Source organism: Orcinus orca, chromosome 1, assembly GCF_937001465.1.
Source record: "Orcinus orca chromosome 1, mOrcOrc1.1, whole genome shotgun sequence".
In the NCBI taxonomy this organism is placed as follows: Eukaryota; Metazoa; Chordata; class Mammalia; order Artiodactyla; family Delphinidae; genus Orcinus; species Orcinus orca.
Window position 1 is genome coordinate 16,707,571 of NC_064559.1, and position 13,269 is coordinate 16,720,839.

At 39.6% G+C, this 13,269-nt stretch overlaps 1 long non-coding RNA gene across 1 annotated transcript in view; it reads right to left on the reverse strand.

Annotated features, from left to right (window-relative positions):
• Window positions 1-422: 422 nt before the first annotated feature.
• Window positions 423-13,269, reverse strand: part of LOC125963574 (uncharacterized) — a 34,664-nt gene continuing 21,817 nt past the window's right edge. The window contains exon 3 of the long non-coding RNA XR_007475735.1: window positions 423-509. This is a non-coding gene — a long non-coding RNA (uncharacterized LOC125963574). The remainder of the gene's footprint in view (window positions 510-13,269) is intronic.

Sequence of the window (13,269 nt, forward strand, 5' to 3'; positions counted from 1 at the left end):
GGTGAGAACGAAGCGCAAAAAGAAAAAAGGCGTCACTAGCAAGATGGTTTCTTCAACTTCAGCTACATGCTTTTGTTGTAACGGTTGGTATTATTAATTGTGGTTCATGAATCACTATTCAGGTCCCAGAGTAGGACTTGGCTCAGGCCACCCTGACACTTAGAAGTTGAATGCTAAATGGCAGTGTAATATTAGGGACGCTATTCAATTTACATTAAGCTGTCCTCGTTTGGAGGCTGTTCAATGGGGGTTCCTGGGGTGATTGTAAACGCAGGCAGCTAGTGGTGCTGGCAACTTAGCCAGCATTTTTGCTGTGGGAACAAAAGTTCCACATACAAACTGTTCACATTGACAGTAATCCACTTACTCCACAAAATCGTTGCAAATTAAGTCAATAGGTTTTCAGACAAAATGAGTTAAGAGTCAGGATGGGGAAACACCACCATTTCCCCCTGTTGTCACCTTTTTTTTCAATATGATGATCAAATCTGTTGTCTCCTTCTGAAAGGCTAGAGAAAGAGTGTTAATCAAATTTCCTTAACTTTTTATTTGAACAAATACTCAAACAAGCTTAACAACCTGCAAATAATGGCGGAGGCTTTCAGTCACAGACTGAGCTTTCTCTGAAACCTCATAACCTCAAAGCCTACATTCAAGCTCACAGGAAGTGCAGCTGGCTAAGGAAAAACAGACTGTCTCCTGCTGATGCCCACCAAAAAAGACCTTCAGACAAAGAAACTATCTTAGGACTAAAGAGAGCAGCTACTAGGTTGGTTGTTTTGGGGGGGCAGGAGGGGACATATACTTGCTTATCTATTTTAGGTGTTTTTTGCCTGTTTTCCATTTCCCAAAGTTTATTTAGCACAAGGTAGTATCACTTCAGGGGAAGCCAGTATTACAGTCAGACCACGGTTTACTATAGACTCTGATCCTCAGTTGATGTGTGAACTGGGCATTCTTTTTACCTTCTCTAAATTACGTCTCCTCATTTCTAAACTAGAAATGATAGAACTTTCTTCATAGGGATGATGAGAAGAATAAATGAGATAATCTGGACTAAGCAGTGACAGAGAGCACAACATGTTATAGTTACCTGAAGGTAGGTAGTGATAAAGAAAGTACTAAGAGTACAGGGTTTCCCTGGTGGTGCACTGGTTAAGAATCCGCCGGCCAATGTAGGGGACACGGGTTCGAGCCCTGGTCCAGGAAGATCTCACATGCCAGGGAGCAACTAAGCCCATGCGCCACAACTACTGAGCCTGAGCTCTAGAGTCTGCAAGCCACAACTACTGAACCCACGTGCCACAGCTACTGAAGCCCACGTGCCTAGAGCCTGTGCTCTACAACAAGAGAAGCCACCGCAACGAGAAGCCCACACACCGCAACAAAGAGTAGCCCCTGCTCACTACAACTAGAGAAAGCCTGCGCGCAGCAACAAAGACCCAACGCAGCCAAAAATAAAAATGAATAAAATAAATAAACTTATAAAAAAAAAAGTAGTAAGAGTACAGATAATCTTGAGCCTTCTTCTGGGCTATGTTAGTATAAATCATGGTCTATATACCCCATTGCTGTGCTCTTTATCTTATTCAGTTCTCTTTACCATTGGGTCACAGTTCAATATTACATGTGTACCAAAACAGATCTTATGGGTTGGCTATCAAGAGTTTACCTTATGCTGATATGATTTCATCTAGGGAAATATTGCACATAAATACTGTCTTTATAGACAAGGGCAAAGACCTGGTCTGTCTTGCTCATTTCTGAATGTTCATCACACAGAGCAGTGCCTGGCATGTGCCCAACGAAAATTTGTTCCAAGAAGTGAAAAATACATAGCGAACTTTGAGATGGGAGTGTGGTTTAAATGGCAGAAGAAGCTACTGAAATTGGGAAATTTCCATCCTTGCATTATGCCCGTCAGTTGGGACTGGTGAATTTTGCTATTTGTTAGAAAATAAAAATAATAATTTATAACCTATAGGTCATTCTAAATGCATACATCTCACCTTCAAAATAAGAAAGAGGGGGCTTCCCTGGTGGCGCAGTGGTTGAAAGTCCACCTGCAGACGCAGGGGACACGGGTTTGTGCCCCGGACCGGGAAGATTCCACATGCCGTGGAGCGGCTGGGCCCGTGAGCCATGGCCACTGAGCCTGCACGTCCGGAGCCTGTGCTCCGCAACGGGAGAGGCCACGGCAGTGAGAGGCCTGCGTACCACAAAAAAAAAAAAAAAGAAAGAAAGAAAAAGGGAAAAAAAGCCAACATTTCATAACAGGATATGAATTTAGTTGTGCTTGATATATCAAGTAATTATTGTCAATGCAATCAGAGACAAATTAATTTCCTTCAAGTTTCGTTTATAATTTTTATAAATGTCTTTTAATGTTTTAAATGTTAATTTTGTTATGAAGTCAGTATATTTAGATTAGGGAATTAAACTCAATTAATTTCAATGCCCAAGGTTCTTAATTGCCAATCACAGTAGAAATCTCCTCTTGCTCACTTTATAATTAACCATAATTATAGATCTATAATATGCTTATTTAGTTATTTAAAGCTTTTATACTTTGAAGTATAAAACAATGCAAGGAATATTTAAACTTGTGACAAAGAAAAACTGAAAACACATTGCGGGGGAGACCTTCAAGATGGCGGAGGAGTAAGACGTGGAAATCACCTTCCACTTCACAAATACATCAGAAATACATCTACACGTGGAACAACTCCTACAGAACACCTACTGAACGCTGGCAGAAGAGCTCAGACCTCCCAAAAGGCAAGAAACTCCCCACGTACCTGGGTAGGGCAAAAGAAAAAAAAAAAAACAGAGACAAAAGAATAGGGACGGGACCTGCACCAGTGGGAGGGAGCAGTGAAGGAGGGAAAGTTCCCACACACTAGAAGCCCCTTTGCGGGCGGAGACAGGTGGGTGCCGGAGGGGGGAAGCTTCGGGGCCGCGGAGGAGAGCGCAGCTACAGGGGTGCGGAGGGCAAAGCGGAGAGATTCCCGCACAGAGGATGGGTGCCGACCGGCACTCACCAGCCCGAGAGGCTTGTCTGCTCTCCTGCCGGGGCGGGCGGGGCTGGGAGCTGAGGCTCGGGCTTCAGTCGGAGCGCCGGGAGAAGACTGCAGTTGGCGGCCTGAACACAGCCTGAAGGGGCTAGTGCGCCACAGCTAGCCGGGAGGGAGTCCTGGGAAAAGTCTGGAACTGCCGAAGAGGCAAGATAGCATTGTTTCAGGGTGCGCGAGGAGAGGGGATTCAGAGCACTGCCTAAAGGGGCTCCAGAGACGGGCGCGAGCCGTGGCTATCAGCGCAGACCCCAGAGACGGGCATGAGACGCTAAGGCTACTGCTGCCGCCACCAAGAATCCTGTGTGCGAGCACAGGTCACTATCCACACCTCCCCTCCCGGGAGCCTGGGCAGCCCGCCACTGCCAGGGTCCTGTGATCCAGGGACAACTTCCCCGAGAGGACGCACGGTGCGCCTCAGGCTGGTGCAACGTCACATCGGCCTCTGCCGCTGCAGGCTAGCCCCGCATCTGCACCCCTCCCTCCCCCCGGCCTGAGTGACCCAGAGCCCCCAAATCAGCGGCTCCTTTAACCCCGTCCTGTCTGAGCGAAGAACAGACGCCCTCTGGCGACCTACACGCAGAGGCGGGGCCAAATCCAAAGCTGAGCCCCAGGAGCTGTGAGAACAAAGAAGAGAAAGGGCAATCTCTCCCAGCAGCCTCAGGAGCAGCGGATTAAATCTCCACAATCAACTTGATGTACCTGCATCTGTGGAATACCTGAATAGACAATGAACCATCCCAAATTTGAGGAGGTGGACTTTGGGAGCAACTGTAGACCTGGGGTTTGCTTTCTGAGGCTAATTTGTTTCTGGTTTTATGTTTATCTTAGTTTAGTATTTAGAGTTCATTATCATTGGTAGATTTATTAATTGGATTGCTCTCTTCCTTTTTATATATATATATAGATATAGATTTTTTTTACTTTTTCTCTTTTTGTGAGTGTGTATGTGTATGCTTCTTTGTGTGATTTTATCTGTATAGCTCTGTTTTACCATTTGTCCTAGGGTTCTGTCTGTCCATTTTTTTGTTTGTTTGCTTTTTTTAAGTATACTGTTTAGTTTTGGGTTTGGTTGTTCTCTTGTCTATTTTTTGTATTACTTTTGAATTTTTTAATTTTTAATAATTTTTTATTGTAATTATTTAATTTATTTATTTATTTCTCCCTTTTCTTCTGAGCCATGTGGCTGATAGGGTCTTGGTGCTCCAGCTGGGTGTCAGGCCTGTGCCTCTGAGGTGGGAGAGCCGAGTTCAGGATATTGATCCACCAGAAACCTCCCAAATCCATAATATCAAATGGTGAAAGCTCTCCCAGAGATATCATCTCAATGCTAAGACCCAGCTCCACTCAATGACCAGCAAGCTACAGTGCTGGACACCCTGTGCCAAACAACTAGCAAGATAGGAACACGACCCCACCCATTAGCAGAGAGGCTGCCTAAAATCGTAATAAGGTTACAGACACCCCAAAACACACCACTGGATGAGGTCCTGCCCACCAGAAACACAAGATTCAGCCTCATGCACCAGAACACAGGCACCAGTCCCCTCCACTAGGAAGCCTATACAGCCCACTGAACCAACCTTAGACACTGGGGGCAGACAACAAAAACAACAGGAACTATAAACCTGCAGCCTACAAAAATGAGACCCCAAACACAGTAAGTTAAGCAAAATGAGAAGACAGAGAAGTGCATAGCAGATGAAGGAGCAAGGTAAAAACCCACCAGACCAAAGAAATGAAGAGGAAATAGGCAGTCTACCTGAAAAAGAATTCAGAGTAATGATAATAAAGATGATGCAAAACCTTGGAAATAGAATGGAGAAAATACAAGAAACATTTAACAAGGACATAGAAGAACTAAAGAGCAAACAATGATGAACAACACAATAAATGAAATTAAAAATTTTCTAGAAGGAATCAATAGCAGAATAACTGAGGCAGAAGAATGGATTAGTGACCTGGAAGATAAAATAGTGGAAATAACTCCCACAGAGCAGAATAAAAAAAAAAGAATGAAAAGAATTGAGGACAGTCTCAGAGAGCTCTGGGACAATATTAAATGCACGAATATTCAAATAATAGGGGTCCCAGAAGAAGAAGAGAAAAAGAAAGGGACTGAGAAAATATTTGAAGAGGTTATAGTTGAAAACTTCCCTAATATGGGAAAGGAAATAGTCAATCAAGTCCAGGAAGCACAGAGTCCCATACAGAATAAATCCAAGGAGAAAACCACCAAGACACATATTAATCAAACTATCAAAAATTAAATACAAAGAAAAAATATTAAAAGCAGCAAGGGAAAAGCAACAAATAACATACAAGGGAATCCCCATAAGGTTAACAGCTGATCTTTCAGCAGAGACTCTTCAAGCCAGAAGGGAGTGGCAGGACATTTTTAAAGTGATGAAAGGGAAAAACCTACAACCAAGATTACTCTACCCAGCAAGGATCTCACTCAGATTCGATGGAGAAATTAAAATCTTTACAGATAAGCAAGAGTTAAGAGAATTCAGCACCACCAAACCAGCTTTACAACAAATGCTAAAGGAACCTCTCTAAGCAGGAAACACAAGAGAAGGAAAAGACCTAAAATAACAAACCCAAAACAATTAAGGAAATGGTAACAGGAACATACATACTGATAATTACCTTAAACATAAATGGATTAAATGCTCCAACCAAAAGACATAGACTGGCTGAATGGATACAAAACAAGACCGGTAAATATGCTTTCTACAAGAGACTCACTTCAGACCTAGGGACACATACAGACTGAAAGTGAGGGGATGGGAAAAGATATCCCATGCAAATGGAAATCAAAAGAAAGCTGGAGTAGCAATTCTCATATCACACCAAATAGACTTTAAAATAAAGACTATTACAAGAGACAAAGAAGGACACTACATAATGATCAAGGGATCAATCCAAGAAGAAGATATAACAATTGTAAATATTTATGCACCCAACATAGGAGTACCTCAATACATAAGGCAAATGCTAACAGCCATAAAAGGGGAAATTGACAGTAACATAATCATAGTAGGCAACTTTAACACCACACTTTCACCAATGGACAGATCATCCAAAATGAAAATAAATAAGGAAACACAAGCTTTAAAGGATACATGAAAAAAGATGGACTTATTTGATATTTATAGGACATTCCATCCAAAAACAACAGAATACACGTTCTTCTCAAGTGCTCATAGAACATTCTTCAAGATAGATCATATCCTGGGTCACAAATCAAGCCTTGGCAAATTTAAGAAAATTGAAATCGTAGCAAGCATCTTTTTCAACTACAATGCTATGAGACTAGATATCAATTACAGGAAAATATCTGTAAAAAATACAAACACATGGAGGCTAAACAATACACTACTAAATAACCAGAGATCACTGAAGAAATCAAAGAGGAAATCAAAAATACCTAGAAACAAACAATGATGAAAACCCGATGACCTAAACCATGTGGGATGCAGCAAAAGACGTTTTAAGAGGGAAGTTTATAACAATACAATCCTACCTCAAGAAACAAGAAACAACTCAAATAACAACCTAATCTTACATCTAAAGCAATTAGAGAAAGAAGAACAAAAAATACCCCAAAGTTAGCAGAAGGAAAGAAATCATAAAGATCAGATCAGAAATAAATGAAAAAGAAATGAAGGAAACAGTAATAAAGATCAATAAAACAAAACTCTGGTTCTTTGAGAAGATAAAAAAATTGATAAACCATTAGCCAGACTCATAAAGAAAAAAAGGGAGAAGACTCAAATCAATAGAATTCTAAATGCAAAAGGAGAAGTAACAACTGACACTGCAGAAATACAAAGGATCATGAGAGATTACTACAAGCAACTATATGCCAATAAAATGGACAACCTAGAAAAAAATGGGCAAATTCTTAGAAAAGCACTATCTTCCAAGACTGAACCAGGAAGAAATAGAAAATATAAATGTCTGTTTTATATCACAAGCACTGAAATTGAGACTGTGATAAAAAATCTTCCAACAAACTATAGCCTAGGACTAGAGGGCTTCACAGGGGAATTCTTTCAGACATTTATAGAAGGGCTAACACCTATCCTTCTCAAATCTTCCAAAATATAGCAGAGGGAGGAACACTCCCAAACTTATTCTATGAGGCCACCATCACACTGATATGAAAACCAGACTTTGATGTCACAAAGAAAGAAAACTACAGGCCAATATCACTGATGAACATGGATGCAAAAATCCTCAACCAAATACTAGCAAACAGAATCCAACAGCACATTAAAAGGATCATACACTATGATCAAGTGGGGTTTCTCCCAGGAATGCAAGGATTCTTCAATATACGCAAATCAGTTAATGTGATAAACCATATGAACAAATTGAAGGAGAAAAACCATATGATATCTGAATAGAAGCAGAAAAAGCCTTCGACAAAATTCAACATCCATTTATGATAAAAACCCTCCAGAAAGTAGACGTAGAGGGAACTTACCTCAACATAATAAAGGCCATATATGACAAACCTACAGCCAACATCATTCTTAATGGTGAAAACCTGAAACCGTTTCCTCTAAGATCAGGAACAAGACTAGGTTGTTCACTCTCCCATCTTATTCAACATAGTTTTCGAAGTTTGAGCCACAGCAAGCAGAGAAGAAAAATAAATAAAATGAATCCAAATCAGAAAAGAAGAAGTAAAGCTGTCACTGTTTACAGATGACATGATACTATACATAGAGAATCCTAAAGATGTCACCAGAGAACTACTAGAGCCAATCAATGAACTTGGTAAAATAGCAGGATACAAAATTAATGCACAGAAATCTCTTGCATTCCTATATACTAATGCTGAAAAATGTGAAAGAGAAATTAAGGACACATTCCCACTTACCATTGCAACAAAAAGAATAAAATACTTAGGAATAAACCTACTTAAGGAGACAAAAGACCTGTATGCAGAAAACTATAAGACACTGATGAAAGAAATTACAGATTACAAACAGATGGGGAGGTACACCATGTTTTTGGATTGGAAGAATCAATATTGTGAAAATGACTATGCTACCCAAAGCAATCTACTGATTCAATGCAATCCCTATCAAACTACCAATGGCATTTTTCACAGAATTACAATAAAAAATTTCACAATTTGTATGGAAACACAAAAGACCCCAAATAGTCAAAGCAATCTTGAGAAAGAAAAGCAGAGCTGGAGGAATCAGGCTCCTGGACTTCAGCCTATACTACAAAGCTACAATAATCAAGACAGTATGGTACTGACACAAAGACAGAAGTATAGGTCAATGGAACAGGATAGAAAGCCCAGAGATAAACCCACACCATATGGTCACCTTATTTTTGATAAAGGACACAAGAATATACAATGGAGAAAAGACAGTCTCTTCAATAAGTGGTGCTGGGAAAACTGGACAGCTACATGGAAAAGAATGAAATTAGAACACTCACTAACAACATACACAAAAATAAACTCAAAATGGATTAAAGACCTAAATGTAAGGCCAGGCACTATAAAACTCTTAAAGGAAAACACAGGCAGAAGACTCTATGACATAAATCACTGCAAGATCCTTTTTGACCCACGTCGTAGAGAAATGGAAATAAAAAGAAATGGGACCTAATGAAACTTAAAAGCTTTTGCACTGCAAAGGAAACCATAAACAAGATGAAAATATAACCCTCAGAATGGGAGAACATATTTGCAAATGAAGCAACTGACAAAGGATTAATCTTTAAAATTTACAAGCAGCTCATGCAACTCAATATTAAAAAAACAAACAACCCAATCAAAAAATGGGCAGAAGACCTAAATAGACATTTCTCCAAAGAAGGTATACCGATTGGCAACAAACACATGAAAGGATGCTCAACATCACTAATCATTAGAGAAATGAAAATCAAAACTACAATGTGGTATCACCTCACACTGCTCAGAATGGCCATCCTCAAAAAATCTACAAACCATAAATGATGGAGAGGGTGTGGAGAAAAGGGAACCCTCTTGCTCTGTTGGTGGGAATGTAAATTAATATAGCCAATGGAGAACAGTATGGAGGTTCCTTTAAAAACTAAAAATAAGACTATCATATGGGGCTTCCCTGGTGGCGCAGTGGTTGAGATTCCACTGCCGATGCAGGGGACATGGGTTCGTGCCCCGGTCCGAGAAGATCCCACATGCCGCGGAGCGGCTGGGCCTGTGAGCCATGGCCTCTGAGCCTGCGCATCCAGAGCCTGTGCTCCGCAACGGGAGAGGCCACAACAGTGAGAGGCCCGCATACCGCAAAAAAAAAAAAAAAAAAAAAAAGAGTCATGTACCACAATGTTCATTACAGCTCTATTTACTATAGCCAGGACATGGAAACAACCTAAGCGTCCATCGACAGATGAATGAATAAAGAAGATGTGGCACATAGAAATGATGGACTATTACTTAGCCATAAAAAGAAACAAAATTGAGTTATTTGTAGTGAGGTGGATGGACCTACAGACTGTCATAAAGAGTGAAGTAAGCCAGAAAGAGAAAAATAAATACCATATTCTAACATATAAATATGGAATCTAAAAAAAAAAATGGTTCTAAAGAATCTAGGGGCAGGACAGGAATAAAGACATAGACGTAAAGAATGGACTTGAGGACACGGAGAGGGGGAAGAGTAAGCTGAGATGAAGTAAGAGAGTGGCATGGACTTATATACTACCAAATGTAAAACAGATAGCTAGTGGGAAGCAGCCACATAGCACAGGAAGATCAGCTTGGTGCTTTGTGACCACCTAGAGGGGTGGGATAGGGAGGGTAGGAGGGAGACGCAAGAGGGAGGAGATATGGGGATATATGTATATGTATAGCTGATTCACTTTGTTATACAGCAGAAACTAACACACCATTGTAAAACAATTATACTCCAATAAAGATGTTAAAAAAAAACACACATTGTGGTCTCAAAAGTTACTCTTGCATGTAAGTAGGACATTATCTAGCTACCTGCAGAAATGGATTCCTTAGGCTACAAGTATCTATCATTAAAGAACGATAAGTGTTTAAGTTGCAATAGTATAATGTTATATATAAAAGAAAATAAGGAAATGATTCGTCAACCTTCATTGATGCCATAACTATTTATTTGTTGAGCTATCATGAAATTGGAGAGCAACTTTCTCATGGTTCCATTCCCAACGGTGAATGGCCAGGGTCAGAAAAGGAAAAAGGGATCCTGAGAGATGAGAAATATGGGAAGGAGATAGAATAATTGGTGGAATTCATTGGAGAGGGAAAGAATCCTAATTATATTAGGAACACAGCCAAATATATTATCTCAAACAACAAATTAGGTCATTTTATCTTCTAACATAGGCAAAAGAATGGGAGGAGACATAGAGATATTTGTTAGGGAAAAGAGAAAATGGGAAAATTCTCAAATGACTTTGTTCTTTACGCTTGGAAGTTTCAGTCAAGTTAATAAAGTTCATAGTAGCTTCTGTGGAGCATTGGGTGGGGGGCGGCAAGTGGGTGCAAGTGTATAGGAATGAGTTGAAAATCTGAGAATTCACTGTGTGGATCTAGCTTAGATTAATAAAATTATGTCACAGTGAACCCAGCCTGTGCAGTTATATACTTTACCAGTAATATCTAATGGATCCAAATGAAAAGACAAGAGAATTTTTGATTTAGAGGAATCCATGTTCAGGGATGGGATGTATACCCAAGCCTCATAAATTTGGAGTAATCTAAAGCGCTGGTGGTAAAAGAGTTGAAATGGTGTTTAGTAGCCAAACTAGGGAAGAAAATAAAGGTAGGAAGGACTTGTAGAATCTGAGAACCAGGATAGTTAAATGACTGGAGAAAAAAGACTCTATTCGGTGAAAATATGGCAAGGTACCTGGTAAAAAAACCCTGTGTTTGGTGAAAGAGATGAATTTCAGAATTTGTAATCATGGGAGTTGGCATCTGACCTATGGTTGATACGATTGCTGGGGTGGAGATCTTACTATTTGTGCCCCCTCTCCACTGGAGAAAATGCCTGGGGGTGAGAGCTTGGTGTTGGATGAGATGGTGATAGCCATCCTCGGAACTCATTATTTTAGTTTTAGTTTTTATCTTGCCATAAATGTATATTTCCATAGAATAAATAGAACTACACTTAAACATTCACAATTTATGCTACCGAATCACCTACCATCATGCCCCATGTTTTCCTTCTCATATGCCAGGACAAAACATTGGGATGTTGAGGGTTATTTTATGCTGTGGGAAAAGTACGAGTTCACCAACACCCTAACTACACCCCCTTCAAGTAATGTCACTGGGATGATTCCACTGTTTTAAGCTTCTCGAAGGCAGAATCTGTGTCTTATTTTATCTCTATATTCCTGACACTTACGAGTCTCTGGCAGTTAGGAAATATTTGATAAATTTTTTAACAATTTTATTGAAGTATAGTTGATTTACAATGTTGTGTTAACTTCTGCTGTACAGCAAAGTGACTCAGCCATACATATTCTTTTTCATATTCCCTTCCATCATGGTCTATCCCAGGATATTGAATATAGTTGCCTGTGTTATACAGTAGGACCTTGTTGTTTATCCATCCTCTATGTAATAGTTTGCATCTGCTAATCCCAAACTCCCAATCCTTCCCTCCCCCACTCACCCTCCTGCTTGGCAACCACAAGTCTGTTCTCTATGTGTGAGTCTGTTTCTTTTTCATATATAAGTTCATTTGTGTCTTATTTTAGATTCCTGATAAACGTTTGATAAAGAAAGATTGAATTAATTAACCAGTGACAGCATGGATAGAAGAGAAAAGAAAACTGTAAGTCAAGTTTAGAGAAAGTGGAGAAATGAAGATGGAACTCAATGAATGACGTGAAGATGGGAGAAAGCTGGTCTATTTAAGTGACATGAACTGCAAATGAGGGAGTGTTATTGAATTCTGTTTGTGGAAGGAGTAGTAGGAAATGAGGAGAATTCGGGCCTTTCTCTTTAGTTCTGAGGATAGGGCATAAACAATAACTAGAAAAGGTGGTGAGCAAAGAGCTGCCACTGGGAAAGCCATAAACAGTACGGAAGTCCTTCAAGGAGAAATGATTAATAGTAACGCTGTGCACCTATTAAAAGAATGTGACACTTTCCATGGTGCCTGGCAAGGCGTATATTTTAAAATTTGCTTGAGTGTGGCTTTGATCTTTCAAGAAGTCTGAAGGAAGATTAACGTTTATTTACTAAATATTTCTTATAGAATTAAGTTTTCAATCTCGTTCTTTATATTGCTACAGTCTGCATAACATGATTTAAAATTCTGGTCTCGTGTGGTTAGCTCCAAAGTACAGTTTTGATTAATCAGAGAATTGGTTTAATCATTTGTTGCAAGGAATAATAAATTACTGCAGCTGAAGACTTCTATGGCTGTCTCTTGAACCAGGTCTATTTTGGCCTGCTTTTAAATATTTGACATACTGTACCATGTTATCATGTTCAAATAGGATTGAATTATGCATAAGGTCTAAAATGAAAAATAGAACAATGGTATGGAGATTAGAAACAGGGAAACATATGAATTGCATTAGGTTGTTATTGTCTCGCCTAATGAAAGAAGAATAAAATGCAAAATGGTGGCAAAATGCCCACAGACTGGTTCATGTATGGGTGAAACTAAGAGATTTTAATCAAGTACAAAAGTGAGTTGTAGCAAGTTCACAAGTCATTGGTCTGTAGCTCTTCATTTTCTGAGTTTTTTATCTGTAAATATCCACTATGAAAGATAGAGGCCATTCTCCCATTCTTATCATATTGTGTCCAACAAGGTAGGTTATTAGATGTTTATTGTAGCCGTACACCAACCACCATAACTATGGGTAAAGTTTGTGTCACATAGCATCAAACCAGTTAAACAGCAGAACTGAAGTGTTACCTTATAAAAATATTCATGAAACAGGTTTCATTTGTTCTAACTAAGGAAACAACCATGTAAAACTCACCACAGTTCATGACATGCCTCTCAAGTTTCTGGGAATTCCAAAAGATATTCAGAATTCCTGAGAAAGTGGAATAAGCAATTTTTATCTTTGAAGGGAGGTTTTACTCAAGTAAATTTCAACTGTCAGATCCTGGTGACATGCAGCAAAAATGAATACCAAACAGATGTTATATATCATGGACCTTTTTACGAAGAATTTTGTT